Below are 15,245 nucleotides of genomic sequence, written 5' to 3' on the forward strand. Positions count from 1 at the left end.
AAAAAAAAAAAAAAAAAAGAAAAAAGAAAAAAAGGAAGGAAGAGAGATTTCTACGGGGCTGACTTGTATATGCCTAGAAAAGGTCTCAGCCCCTCCCAAAATCACCCAACAGTCATCATGACTGTGTGTTTGGCATGACGGGAATTGGGAGACAAGCGTAGGTGTGGGGAGGTAGAGGCCAAACTGCAGTTGGCCCACCCAAGGGGGCATGGGGTTCCTCTCCGACATGGCCAGGCGATGCTTGCGAAGAAGGAAGGACAGAACTTTCCATTCCTGACTGTGTCCACAACACCGCCCGCGGTGGAAGTCTGAGCCTGTCCTACAGCCCTCGTGCTGTGAGCTTGTCCCTGCCACGGGGCAATTCTGGAAAGCAAGGAGTATTCCACCCAGCTGGGAACAGAGACACAGGTCTCACCTCCAGCCCTGCTGGGGCGCGTAAGACTCCCCTGAGGAATTCTACAAACACACTGATTCCCAGGCTCCATGCTCAGAGGTTCTGAGCAGGTTGGTCCCAGACAGGACTCAGGTGGTAGCCTGCCTGTAAGTGCCTGGTTGACCTGAGTGAGTAGCCAGGGTTGAGAACCACTGTCTCAGGGCACCTGCGTAATGAACATTTGCATACCTAACCCTGAATCGTATCCCACATCTTTGAAACTTAAAAAAAAAAGGAGAACCACTGTCTCCAGGTAGAGTCATGGTGGGGATCGGATGGCCAAGATCTAGGGTCTGTCCGACTTGCCAGCCTCAGCTTTCTCATCTGTAACACGGGAGTGAGGATACCAACCTCCCCGGCTCCCAAGGATGGGCAGAACTAAAGTCTGCACACACTCTCTGAGCACAGCACGCTCCGGAAGTGCGGGGCATACTCACGGGGGTCTTTCTGTGCATTTCACGGTCAGAACCTCTCCGAATCCAAAGACTTATCAGTTGCTTTCTGGGGCCCCTCCCAGGCGCCATCTGCCTCTTTGCCGAGGTGCCAGAATCTGTTTTTGAGTGTGTCTGGGGCGGCTGCGCCTCCCGGGCTTCCTTCCCACCGACAGGGAGCTCTGATTATATCAGGCAAAGCCTTTTGGAGAAGAGTCAACTGCAGACAGACAGATGAGCAGCACCCTCCCTCCCTGAGCTCTGTGAGCTAATGAAATGGATGGGGGGCAACACGCCCCCACGGGAGAGGGAGGGCGTCCCTCCGCTGTGAGGCGAGGAGCTCCCCTTGGGTGGGAAAATGCTAAAGTCTGTAACTTTACGTGGCTGTGTCAGGTAGGGGAAGTTCATTTTAGTCAGTGGTTTATTCTATTTTGCAGAGATGGGGGCTCATCTCGTTGCCCAGGCTGGTCTCAAACTTCCGGCCTCAAGTCCTCCTCTTGCCTCAGCCTCCCAAAGTGCTGGGACCACGGGTGTGAGCAACCATACCTGACTTCCCTTCTTCTCTCTCTCTTTCTCTCTCTCTCTCTCTCTCTCTCTCTGTCTTTCCTTCTTTTTTAGAGACAGGGTCTTGCTCTGTCACCCAGGGGATGGAGGGCAGATGTGTAATCACAGCTCAAGCGGCCTCCAATTCCTGGCTCTGGGTGATCCTCCTGCCTCAGCCTCCCAAAGTGCTGGGACCACAAGTATGAGCCATGGCATCCGGCCTTAATTAGTGGTTTAATTAGCCAATTCAAAGAAGACCAGGGAAGACCGTGTCAGGACTACTTGGAGGTACTGACAGGAGCATCTGTGAGCTAGCTAACAATGATCCTCCCATCTGCTGAGCTTTATGAAGTACAGAAAACACTTGTGTGCACATTGGCTCATTTGAGCCTCACAGGAGCCTCCAGAGGCAGACAGGATTGCCCCATTTCACAAAGAGGAGAGTTGAAATTGGGGCAGGTGAAGTACCTTGCTCCTGGTCACAGACAGGTGCCAGGAGTGGGATCTGGACATAGTCATTTGACCCTGTCTAAACCTCTTTCCACTCCAGAGAGCCTGGGCTCGGGGGTAGACCCCTGAGGACAGCTGCCAGCTCTGTGATCTTGACATGTGGCTTCATGACCACTCTACTGCTTCTTCCTCTTCCTCTTCTTCTTTTTTCTTTTGAGTCGGAGTCTCAAATCTGTCACGCAGGTTGGAATGCAGTAGATCGATAACGGTTCACTGCAGCCTCGACCTCCTGGGCTCTGGTGATCCTTCCACCTCAGTCTCCTGAGTAGCGGGGACTATAGGCACATGCCACCACCCCCGGCTAATTTTTTGATTTTTTTGTAGAGATGAAGTCTCGTTAGGTTGCCCAGACTGGTCTCGAACTCCTGGCTGAAAGTGATCCTCCCGTCTTGGCCTCCCAAAGTGCTGGGATTACAGATGTGAGCCACCACGCCTGGCCCCTCTCTGTGTCCTCTTCTGAGAAGTGGAGATGACCAGGACTGGCTAAACAACTTGCAGAGCTCAGTGTACAATGAAGAGGCTGAGCTCCTTGTTCAAAAAATTCTAAGAATTTCAAGATGGCAACAGCAGAACACTCACCCAGTTGAGGAGCTCTGTGCCACTGCCTGGACCCCACGCCCATGAAGCCAGCCCTCATAGGTCTTTTTGAGGTTTGATAAGGTCACAAATATGAGCTCTCAGCACAGAGCCTGGTCTACAGGGAGCCCCATGCACAGTCACGCTTTTATTTTCTATTTTTATTTCTTTGAGTCAGAATCTCACTCTGTCACCCAGGCTGGAGTGCAGTGGCGCACTCATGGTCAACACAGCCTCGACCCACTGGGCTCCAGCGATCCTTCCGCCTCTGCATTCCACGAAGCTGGAACTACAGATGCGTGCTACCACGCCTGGCTTAGTTTTCGATATATTGTAGAGACGCGGTCTCACCATGTTGCCCTGGCTGGTCTCGAACCCCTGGTCTCAGGCAATTCTCTCACCTTGGCCTCCCAAAGTGCTGGGATTACAAGCTTGAGCCACCGCGCCCGGCCTACAGTCGCTTTTAAAAACATTATTATCAAGATGGTGCGACCTGTTGGGGTACACAGACCAAGCCCCACAACCGCGCTGAGCCGTCATCCTGCGGGTCCCTGGCCTTCTGGGGGCTAGCTGATCCCTGCGCCCTCACAGCCTTCTCTGGAAGCCAGGTGACCCCACTTACCCCAAAATTTTGGGTCTCAGATTGTGTGAAGCACCGGAAGGGAGAAACCGGGCCTGCTTCCTAAACCCCCACTTTGTGCCCACCTGCTCACATCGCTGGAGCCCCACCCTCCGCCGGAGTGCAGGGGAGATCCACGTATGACAGTGAGTTAGCCACGCGGGAGATGGAGGGCCAGGCCCAGATGCCTGGTTTCTGGTCCCAGTGCTGCCACCGGTAAGCTGAGTACCCGGCCTCAGCCCTCTCCTCTTGGCCTCAGTTTCTTAATCTGTGCAATGACTGAGAGTCTGATGGACTTTTGTCTGCAAAAGCTCTCTACAGACTGTAAAAAGAACTGTACCCATCTGAAGGTCATTACTATCATCAAGGTGTGTGTGTGTGTGACGTGGAGAGGTATGACTTAGGGAGTCACCCTTTTAGAATGCAAGGTCACATGTAGCTGGCTGAAACCAAGCTGTCCCTAGCACACCCAGATGATGAGGATTTGCTGACACAGGATCTGTTCTCTGGTCAGCAGGCCGTATTCCGGGGAGCACTGCCCCTCTGGGCCTGAAGAAGCCCAGAGGGGCTTTTCTTCTCCCCTCCAAGTAGGCACAGGAGTTGAGCTGGAGTGTCACCCATGCAGGCCCGGGGAGGTGGCAGGAGAAAGCTTTGTCAGTCACTGTTCACCTGGATCCTGAGCTGGACCCAGCTTGAGCTAGTGGAGAGGGGCTGACTGGGTGCTGGGAACAGTCAGCTACCAGGACAGATTCCTGCTCTGGGAGGAGGAGACCCCCAAAACCCTACACACAGGGTTTCTTTTCACCTAACCTTGGTCCCTCCTGGGGCTGGAGGAGCCTGAGAAGGAAACCAAAGGATACTGACCAGCCGGGAGCCTGGGACGTCCAGAAAACAGATCCCGTCATCCCACCAGGCTCAGGCAAGCCCTGCCAGGCAGACCACCTGACAGCAGTGAGGACAAGCCCTGGGGTGGGGTGGGGAAGGGGTGTGGGCTTTTTTGCAGTGCTGGCGCCGGGACCCATGCTGCACGCAGGGGCTGCTGTTCCAGCATGCTCCAGCTCCCCGGGCCACAGGGCTCCTTGAAGGAGGCTCTGCCAGCCATGAGCTAATTCCCTCGCCTGCCAGAGGAGCCAGGTGGGGGCAGCTCGCTCCTCAGCCAACACCTCGTCTCATATGACCTAATCTGCTCACCTGGAAGGCTGTCAAACCCACTTCCTCGATGGGCTCCCAGGCTCAGGAACCATGTAGGGGCTGCTGACCAATTCTCTCTCTCTCTAGGGCCCCGGGGATTCTCTCTTCTCTCTTTTTCCTCCCAGGCTCATGTCTGCCCCTTCCAGTCTGGAGGTCTTCACTAGAATGCTTCCATTTCTTCTCTATGGCATGCCATCTTTCCAAACTCCCTCCAACATTCCTGTCCCACTGAACACCACGCTCTGTCACACCTCTGTGACTTTGCACAAGCTTTTCCTTTAGCCTGGAAATCCTTCCCTCCCTTCTATGCCTCCATTCTCAGGGATTTTCTCCCTTGGGGAGTTTTTTTTTTCTTTTTTTAGGGGAGTGATCAGAGTCTCACTCTGTCACTCAGTCTGGTGTGCTTTGGCACACTCACGGCCACCGCAGCCTTGACCTGCTGGACTCAGGCGATCCTTCCACTTCAGCCTTCCAAGTAGCTGGAACTAATATGCCCGGATAATTTTTTGATTATTTAGAGATGAGGTCTCACCATGTTGCCCAGGCTGGTCTCGAACCCCTGGGCTCAAGCAATTCTCTCGCCTCAGCCTCCCAAAGTGCTGGGATTAAAGGCATGAGCCACCGTGGCTGGCTTCCTTTGGTGAGTTTTCTTTTATTTACCCCGATGCACTTAGAGCACATGGGTGAAACACTCAGGTCATCACACCATTAGCTGTTCCCACCCACATGGAACTAATGCTTATGCACAGCACACCAGGTGTCCACCTAAAAGCTTTATATGTGTTAATGCATTTCTTAATAATCACAACAGCCCTATGAGTCAGGGATTATCATCGACCCCATTTTATAGATGAAGAGACTAAGGCTCAGACAGTTTTGGTAGCATGTGAAAGGTCACAGAGCTGGTCAGTACTGAAGCCAGGATGAGAACCCCTGCAGGCTGGTCCGTAACTACTGACTTTCCAGGCCATCATATGCCTCAGCACTCACACCAGGCCTTTCCTGATGGTGCTTTCCACCAGACTTTGAATTTCATGAGGGTGAGAATCAGGTCTTTTTTTTTTTTTTCTGAGTTGGAGTCTCACTTTGTCATCTAGGCTGGAGGGTACTGGCACGCTCCTGGCCACTGCAGCCTCGACCTCCTGGGCTCAGGTGATCCTTCCGCCTCAGCCTTCCACGTAGCCAGAACTACAGGTGCGCACAACCACATGTGGCTAATTTTTGGATTTATTGTAGAGACAAGGTCTCACCAAGTTGCCCAGGGTGGTCTCGAACCCGCGGGCTCGGGCAGTCCTCTCACCTTGGCCTCCCAAAGTGCTGGGATTACAGGCGTGAGTCACTGCTCCTGGCTGAGAACCAGGTCTTTTGTCCTGGACCCTCCAGCACTCAGTGCGATGCTGCTCTTTTTAAACATTGAGGAGTGAATGAGTAGAACAGACTTCCCCCCACAAGCTGTGGCTGGTCCTTGCTCAAATCTGAGCCAGCCTGGACAGGCTCAGAGACCCGGGCTTAGATGGCGCCTCCCCCGCCATCCTCAAGCAATGCAGCCCACCCCTGCCTGCCCGGCCTCAAGTGCCCAGGCTCAGGGTGCAGGCCCCGGGCCCGAGGCGGGATGAGGACAGGAATGGCCTCTGCTTCTGCCAGACCTCAGGACTGCAAACCGGACCCTGAGGGGTCAAGCCAGGGTCGGAGCCCTGGTGGGAGGACCCCCTCGGTGCCCAGCGCAGTGTGAGGTTATCCCCATCCATGGCTTCCGCCCTTCCTTCTGGAACATGCACTCCCCTCTTCTGTGGGAGCCCATCCCCATGGTTCCTGTGACTGCGGTGGTCACAAGACTCAAGCAAGACCAACCGGAACTCTCCTGGAGTTTTCCTGCCAGAAGCTGCCACCGCTCTGAGCTGGTTAGGGCTGCTGGGACCACAGTGCTCACCGCATGGAGAGGGCCCGCCTGGCCAGCAAAGCCAAGCAGACAATTTGGCGGCTGGGCCAACAAAGTCGAGCGGCAGGGAGTCTGAGGCCCTCAGTGAGGTCCCGTCGGAAGCCACCCCACCCGACCCTGACAACACAGCTTACACACTCTCCTCTCTTGCTTAGGCTGCTTTGAGCTGCGTTTCTGGCCTTAGTGACTGACTGACATAGCATGTGTTGGAACAAGATGTGGAAGAACACCGTGGACACTGCGGATTTTTGTCTTTTGCCTGTCTGTCTGTTTGCCACACCCAACTCCTTCTTCTTCCCTGCTTTTAGAGAGTTCCCGTTTTGTTCAGGACAGCGGGCAGGCCATGCACCCTGTTCCCTGCCACCAGAGGAGCAACCCTCCCCACGACTCGCCCATGACACACTAGGTGCGAGCGTGGGACTTGAGCTTGGCCAGTCAGATGCCCAGGCCTGGACTCTGAACCTGGCATGTGTGAGGCCCAGGTGAAGGCACGGTTAGGATTCCTCTGTGGCCGCCTCGGGGTGGAGCCAGCCCTGGAGGCAGACCAGAAGTGCAGGGTGGGAGAGTCATCTTAGACAAACTGTCCCTGCTCAAGGACTGTCCCAGGGTTTCCCACCCCTGCCCTCTGGAGCTGGGTCTTGGGTCTTTTTCTCTTGCGAGCACCTGACAACTTTACAGTCATGGTGCTTTCTGTTGCTTGAAACCAAGAGGCTTGAGTGAAATGCAAGGGGAGTGCAATTGATTTGGGGAGGAAGATACATAACTGAGAGCAAAACAGTGTCGTAAACTGTTGTGACAACCCATGAGCTCCCCTCTTTCTACGTGTCCCTTGGACAGTGGTGCCACCTCCAGTTGAGAACCACAGGGTGATGGTGACTGTTCTCTTAGTGAAATCTCAGGCGCTCGTGGTTGATGTTTCCTCATTTATAACCAAGACAGGCAGCGCTTAATGGGGGCAGACTCGCCATTTCCCAGATGTGTAAGGTCACCCTTGCTCTGCTCCTCTGGCAGAAATGCCACCCAAGGGTCCCTGTGCAGAAATGAACATGCTTTGGGCCAGGGGACCATCCCAGTCGGGTGGCCACCTAATGCCCAGGAATCGGGGCAAATGACTGAAGGACTGACCAGCCAGTGAGGTGCTCTTTCTAGGGAGTGACCCCCGGACCATCTCAGGAGTGTGATGGCCCCCGGGAGGGAAGGGGGAGGGGAGAGATGGACGCAGCACCGGAGGCCAGCACCCTGGAGGGACCCGCTGTGCCGTGGGTCTCCTGAGGCTTCTGGGCTGTCTGTGAGGTCCACCTGGCCCTGCAGCTCTGCGGCGGGTATGCTGATCATGAACCCCAGCCCAGGCCACTTTGGGTTTGTCTTGCAACCTGAAAGAGGGGCACCGACACCAGTAGAATCCCCATTTTACAGATGAGGAAGCAGAGGACTTTTCTCATGAAGCCGAGGCCCTGGCTGCCATGCTCAGAAGTGATGGAGCTGGGGTCTCCGCTCAGGAAAAGGGGGGCTTTGTTTAGTACTCATGTATGCCGGGGGCATGCGCAGATGCGTTCCTGGCACGGACGGAACAACAAGTCATAGTGCAGCTCATGGGGGATTTTCACACTCATCTCAGTCTCACACAGGAGAACACGGAGCCGGGGAAGCCGCCGGCTTGGGCAGTGCGGGTCTGCTGCAGAAAAACCGGAACGGTATCACCCTCTGTCCTCTTCATCTCAGTTGTTCCCCCCCTCCTCTTGACCCTAGGCCTGAGCCTGGGACAGAATGCTGTCCCCTTCTGTCTGTCCCCTTCTCCAGGCTCTTGAGCGTCTCTCCGGGACTCCTCCCGTCTTTTTCCTCTGTCTTGATGCCAGTTAAGTGCAGCTCGGATCCTACCCTGCTTCCTAATAACTTTCCTACTAAACAATATCATAGTAACACTGTCAAGCTGCTAAGATGTATCAGGCACCCAACATGTGCTGGGCAGTATAAGGAAACAGCATCTTACTTAATTTGCATGGGACTCTTGTGCAGTGTGTACTATGACCGTCCCATTATACAGATGAAGTAACTGAGGCACAGAGACAATAAGGACCTGACCACAAGGCGCTCAGATTGCACACGGCAGGGCAAAGATTGAAACCAGGTACTCAGCCCCATGAGGTGGAGGGGAGGGCAGGAGCCGGGGAGGCTGACCAAGCCTGAGGCTCTGGGTCCCTCTCCCTGGCTTACCCCAATAGGAGGGTCAAGAACATCCTTGGGAATCAAGTCGTCCCCTGGAGACAGCAGCTTTGCCTTGGTTCTATGCTGTCCTGTGATGCTGGCCACCCATCACGGGGACCTGCCCTCCGTGCGTTTAAGGACCACATCCACGCTGCAGGGAAGGCTGGACAGCTTTGCTCGTCCCATTGTGCAGCCGGGCTGACTGAGGTGGGAGCCCAGGTGACTGGCCTAAGGCCCCGAGCCTCTCGCTCATGCTCCTCGGGGCTGCTGCACACCTGTTAGGACATACCATCTGATGAACCGGGTATGGTGGTGCACGCCTGTAGCTCCAGCTCCTTGGAAGGCTGAGGCGGAAGGATCACCTGAGCCCAGCAGGTTGTGGCTGGGGTGGCCGTGAGCGTGCTGCTGTACTCTAGCCTGGTCGAGACTCCAACTCAAAAAAGCCCCAAAAAACAAAAAAACAACATACCATCTGGACAGGGCTGGCTACCACCCTTCCTGGCCCCACCCATTTGAAAAACTTTCCATCTGCAGGTGTAACTGGGTTCTCCTGGAAATTTCTGGAATGAAGAATTGGCTACACCACGGCTTAGGGCCCTGCAGGATCCTCAGCAGGTCAGGTCTGGGCAGATGGCACGTCTTAAGCACTGGCTGGGCCTCCACACCTCCGACACTGTCTGGGTTGCCCGCGGCTCTGCCGTTGAGGCAGTGCGAGCCTGGCTTGCACATGTGTGCGTAGGAGTCTATTTTCTCTGCCGAGCACACTGCATGTGTCCCAAAGCCTGAAACCCCTCATCAGAGAGAGCCATTGCCGAGCTCAAGGACAGTATCTTCTGATTCCTCAAGCCAACTCTCGTCAGGGACAGGGGAGGCGGGAGGGGAGGTGCCCACTCTGCCTACCCCTGACTTCCCAGTTTTCTCTAGGCCAGGCCCATCCACAGAGCACCCAGCCCTGTCTTCTACAGCAGGGCCCACCGGGTGGGAGTGGGGTGGCTTCAGAGGCTGGAGAGGCCAGAGAACCGAGTGGGACCCAGCTCTAGGCTGAGGGGGTGGGGGGCTGCCCTCCCAGGCTGAGCCCTCCCTGGCTGAGCCCTCCCTGGCTGCGCCTGTCTGGGTCTCTGGCTCCTCGGTGGACAGGGAGGCTGGTGTGGCCTCTTCCATGCAGACCATGGCAGGGACGGGGGGTGCGGGGAACGGGCTGGGTGGGCTCTACTGGGGTTTATGTGCTGAAGAAACTTGTGGGGGGCACAGACCCCAGCTCACACACGCATCTCTTCCTTTCATTTCCTGACGGGGTGAATCCCTTTCTCTCCAGGTGGTGAGAGGTCAGCAGGTCGGGGACACGGGCGAACAGTCGGCCCAGGGAGGCAGGCCTGGGGCGCAGGCATCTCTGGTTTGATCATCAGCCCGATGCTCCTCATTCAGAGAGCCCAGAGTCGGGCTGGGCTGCCCTCCGGCCATGCTCGGGGGACCTGCTTCGGCACTGGCCAGCTGGCAGCAGAGAGCACAGGACACAGCCGAGCTGCCCGCGTGCCTCTCTCCTCCGCCTGAGGTTGCCATGGTGACAGAGCAGGAGGGACCCCGCGGGTCTGGCCCTGCCCGGACCGTCCATCCCCCAGGCTCATCTGTATTCCAGGCTCTGGTCAGAGCCAGTGGTGGCACCCCCTGCCATGGGGGATGGCATCCCACAGAGACCAGTCCTTGGCCCTTGATTCTGAGCGTGTGGTGGGGATGAGGTGTGCGAACGTGTGTGTGTGTGTGTGTGTGTGTGTGTGTGTGTTTACTTTTCTGGGTATGTGAGCGTGGTGTGTTTCCTTGCTGGGCGTGAATGTGTTAGTGTGTGTGTGTGTGTGTGTGTGTGTGTGAGAGAGTATGGTGCACGATTACCTTCCAGGGTGTGCGATTGTGAGTGTGGTAAAAGCTTACCTGCTGGGAGTGAGTGTGAGTGTGGCTGCTTGTGAGTGTGGTGTGTGAGTGTGAGTGTGGTAGGTGTTTCCTTGGCGGGTGTGTGAGTGTGAAGATAGTGTGTGTGTGCGTGTGGTGGTTACTTGCTAGGAGTGTGAGTTTGGTGGGTGGTTACTTGCTGGATGTGTGGATGTGGTGGGAGGTAACTTGTGGCTGTGTGCCCCGGGTGTGGTGGGTGGTGAGGGAAGTGGGAGTCCGAGCAGCGTTCTGGGTTTTTCCGCAGTGACTGCGCCCCGGCCTACACTGCAGGCCAGCACCCCAGGGGGACACCCTGGCCATTCGCCTCCCTGGAGCTGCCCGTGTGCTGCCCGGGCACTCCTCCCTGTGCCACCCCGCCCGTCCCCTGCAGGAGAGACAGTGCCTCCGATGTCACGCACTGCCACTTCCCTCCCGTGTCTGCCCAATCCCCTCTGCGCGGACCTCGGCTCTGACCCGATGGAGACCAGCGTCCTCTCCCCGGTCCTCCCCTGTGCTCGCCCTGCTCCTCACCAGGCTTTCTCCTGTTCACGGCTTGACCCTGACCCGAGCCCCTGGGGCAGTGCAGACCCACGGCGGGTGCTGGGTCGACCAGTAAACTTGGCCGAGTGAGTGAGCAAGTGACCAAGTGAGTTAATGAGTTAATGAGGCTTTCTGGGCAGTCCCTCTTGTCGGCCCTCACCGGTTAGCTAGGTCCTGCCTGCCTGGACGCTCAGCTGAGGACTCACCTCCTCCCTGAAGCCCTCTAGGGCGCCTCGCCTTTCAGACCACTTTTTCCAAACTCTCCCGCCATCTACTTTCTCTGTGCTCACAGCTCACTGGCCTGCATGACCTTGGACATGGGAGCGTCCTGTCTCCCTGACCAGACATCGGCTCCTCGAAGGGCAGGACATTGCTGTCCCTTTTGTATCTTGACCCCAGGGCCTTGCGAACAGCAGACGTTCCGTAAGTTCTGATTACGAACATGCTGTGAAGTCACAGAACAGCGTCTAGCCAGGAGTTGCTCACACCCCCAAAGATTTTCTCCCCAGCAGAAACATACCCCCTGATCATTTATGGGTAGGACTTTCAAAGTCAGACTTTTTCTGGTGGTGGAGTTATGTTTTCTGAGTTGGAGTGGTGGTGGGGGGTGGAGGCTGGTCTCCGCTTTGCATTTCATCCTCTGCCAATAACCTTGTTTGAGGTTGACTCAAGCTTGGAACCTAGCTCAAATGGTGCCTCATTCTAGAATCTTCTGTGCCCTTCTGAGTGGAGCCGACAGCTTCCTCCCTGAGCACTTCTATTCGAGCACTTTTCTGCACCAGTCTGGGGCACCTGTTGGATGGCATCGCTGAGTTCCAAGACCGATGTGCTTGTCAGGCGGGCAGACACATCTCTGTCCTTCGGTGGGGATCATTCCAGGTGGTTCTGAGGGGACTGGGAGTCCCAGCACCCGCCATCACCCCATTCCCAGGAAAGCTTGCCAGACCCAGATGGAGACGTTCATTTTGGTCCTAACTCTGGCAATAGTGACTGGCCCAGGGATATGCATGTGGCCATACAAGGTCAATCAGAATGCTTTCATGGGATTTAAATATAGAATTTAAATTAAAATATGGCATAAATAAAAGTATATATAAATTTAATTATAGGATTTAAATATGAGATTTAAATATTTAATTTTTCTGAGTCAAAGTCTCACTCTGTCACCCGGGCTAGAGTGCAGTGGCATGTTCACAGCTCTCTGCAGCCATGACCTCCTTGGTTCAGGAGATCCTTCTGCCTCAGCTTCCTGAGTAGCTGGTATAACAGGTATGCGCCACCAAGCCTGGCTAATTTTTTGATTTTTTTTTTTTTTTTTTTTTGTAGAGACAATGGCTTGCTATGTTGCCCAGGCTGGTCCTGAACTCCCAGGCTCAAGAAATCCTCCTGTCTCGGCCTTGCAAAGGGCTGGGATTACTGGTGTGAGCCACCATGCCCAACTATAGTATCTTTTTATTGTGGATAGCTCAGCTGGAAAGACACAAGCCCGGAGCTCCCAGGGTCTGGAGAAAGAGACTTCGCAGTAAAAGGGACTAAACCCAAAGGAAGCGAACCAAGGGAAGAGCACAGAGATAGATGAGAGAGACAGAGATAGAGATAGATGGAGATAGAAATAGATGGAGAGGAGAGAGATTAGATAAAGAGGTAGAGATAGATGGAGGTAGAGAGGGAGGGGACAAAAGAGAGGGAGAAGGAGAGAGAGAGAGGGAGAAGGAGAGAGAGAGAGGGAGAAGGAGAGAGAGAGAGGGAGAAGGAGAGAGAGAGAGGGAGAAGGAGAGAGAGAGAGAGACGCAGAGAGAGAGGGAGATAGAGAGGGAGATGGGGAGATGGAGATGAGAGATACAGAGAGGTAGAGATAAAGATAGAGATGAGATAGGAAGAGAGAGAGACAGATGATAGAGACAGAGGGAGAGAGGGAGAGAGATAGAGATAGGGAGACAGAGAAAGAGAGATAGATGGGGATGGAGAGACGGGAGAGGGAGAAGGGAGAGAGAGGGAGGAGCACGCTCTGACATCCTTGGAGCCCCCAGTGCCTGCAGATGGAAACTTCCCAGTGCCACGTGCCGACTGTTTCTCTTGTGAGCTGGCCGAAGCTGAGTGTCTCGCCATCAGAGAGGCCCGAGACGCGCATCCACGCTATACTGAGCCCCAGGAGGGCAGCCCCCATCTCTGGTTCTCCCCTCTATGGCTCAGGGCCGCTTGCTTGGGGTAGTCAGTTCCATTTGAAAGATACTTTCTGGATAAATAAAAGATAGAAAGGGCCATTCTTTTCTCTACTGTCTGTTTCTCTATTTCCACTTACACAGAGATAGATGAAAATCCTTAGGGGCAAGAGAAAAGTGGAAGAGACCCCTGCCTACTGTGCCAGGCACTGGGCCAGGCCTAGGTGAACCCTTGAAATGACCCTGAGGCACGACTAGTCTTGCCTCGTAGCTAGGGCGCTCTTTCCTACAGGTGAGGGAACCACCGTTCCAAGAGGCTCAGGTCACAAGGAGGTCCATGGAGCCATCACCACCTCAGCCCAAGTCCTCCTGACTCCCCTGTCGTGATTATCTCTCCAAATGGCTTCCATGTAGAGGAGTAATAGGAATGTGAGCTTTCTATTGTTTCGATATTTAAAGTTTAGGCCGGGCGCAGTGGCTCCGCCTCCCCATGTGCCTATAATCCCAGCACATGGGGAGGCGGAGGTGAGAAGACTGCCTGAGTCCACGAGTTCGAGACCAGTCTGGGCAACTTGGTGAGACCTCATCTTGACCATAAATCTAAAAAATTAGCCAGGCATGGTGGCCCATGCCTGTAGTTCAGCTACTTGGAAGGCTGGGGCAGAAGGTTTACCTGAGCCCAGCAGGTCGAGGCTGTGGTGGCCACAAGCATGCCACTGCACTCTAGCCTGGATACAGAGTGAGATGCCAACTCAAAATAACCAAAAAGAACCAAATAAATAAATAACAAATAAAGTCCAGCATGCTTAGAAACCCCATGGTCAAATACCATCTAAATATTCCCACAGCGATGCTTTGTTCTTCTGCAAAATCGATCTGGGCAGGCGAGGAGGATGAGACCCCGGGCGCCCAGTCTGCTGTGCCCTCCATGCCAGCACTGGGCCCAAAGCAACCACAGTGGGGAGGCCTCTCCCTGGGCTGGGGTCCTTCTCCGTGGGGCAGGGCCAGGCAGCGAGGAGACCTGAGCCGAAGGGAAGTTCTGCCACGAACGAGCACACAGGCATGGACAAGTCATGTGACTTCTTGGAATTCAAGTGGGACAGGGACTCATTAGTCCACTGTATTTGTCTGGGCGAGGGAGGATGGCTACCAGACCCGTCCCAGCGGCAGCCGCAATGCCTGGCCTCCAGACTGCCAGTGTGGGAGGATGGGTAGCTGGCTGGCATGAGGCTTGCCTTGAGGCTGTGCATCTAGGCGGCCTGGGGTCCTGGCATTGCTGCTGGGAGGCGGGGATGAGAGAGAAGCAAGCTCTTGGCCTGGGAGACAGCACCAGGGGCCCCGTCCCTCCCTGAGTGATGACAGCCACTCCCTCCCCTGAGAGCTCCTGCTGTTCCCCTGCAGTTTGGACGCAGTGTCCTCCGCACCTCCACCCACCCTGACGAGTGCAGTCTCAGACCAAAGCAGCTGGTGGGGTGACCACCAAGTCGCAGATTCGCCCCCAGGGGGGCAGAGGGGCCACTTACTCACAATCTCCTGGGGACCGTCTCCTGGGAAGCTTGGTCTGCAGTGCCTCAATCCAGGACCAAAGTTTCCATATTCACCCTGGAATAACAATCACAGTCACACGCATTTGCAAATAACACTGTAATGTACACATTTCCCCCACACACACACCACGGCCTGGGCGGGGGGCCCTTCCCAAGAGCTACACCATAGAGAAACCGCAAACCAGAGATGTCCACGAGCGGGGCTGGCCCGGCTTGGACCCAAGTCTTCTGACCCCAAGCTGAACCTTGCTTCTGTTGTCTAGAAAGCAGGGAACCCTTGCTTCGTCGCACTGGGACACTGTGAGGAAAGAATCTATAAAAATACTTTTTAAGACCTTTGCAGATTCAAAGTGCTAGGTCCGGACTGAATAACTGATGCGTCCTGGCTGCTTGGAGCTGGCATGCAGTCCCCTGCAAGAAGGCTGGGAGTGTGGACGCCTTTCCTTCCATTTCACCCCTTGAAAGAAGCAGTGGAGAGAATGGCCAAGAAAGAGCTGTGCTTCCCTGGGCGTCCAGGAGAGGTCCTGGCTCTCGGGAGTCCCAGGTCTAATTTATGGCCTCCCTGAAAGGAGAGGCGGAAGCCCAGGGCCCCAGCTGAGAGGTGGGGGCTGCTGGGACACCCGGTC

This window comes from Carlito syrichta, unplaced genomic scaffold, assembly GCF_000164805.1.
Source record: "Carlito syrichta isolate Samal-C Ts95f unplaced genomic scaffold, Tarsius_syrichta-2.0.1 Scaffold123411, whole genome shotgun sequence".
Classification (NCBI taxonomy): Eukaryota; Metazoa; Chordata; class Mammalia; order Primates; family Tarsiidae; genus Carlito; species Carlito syrichta.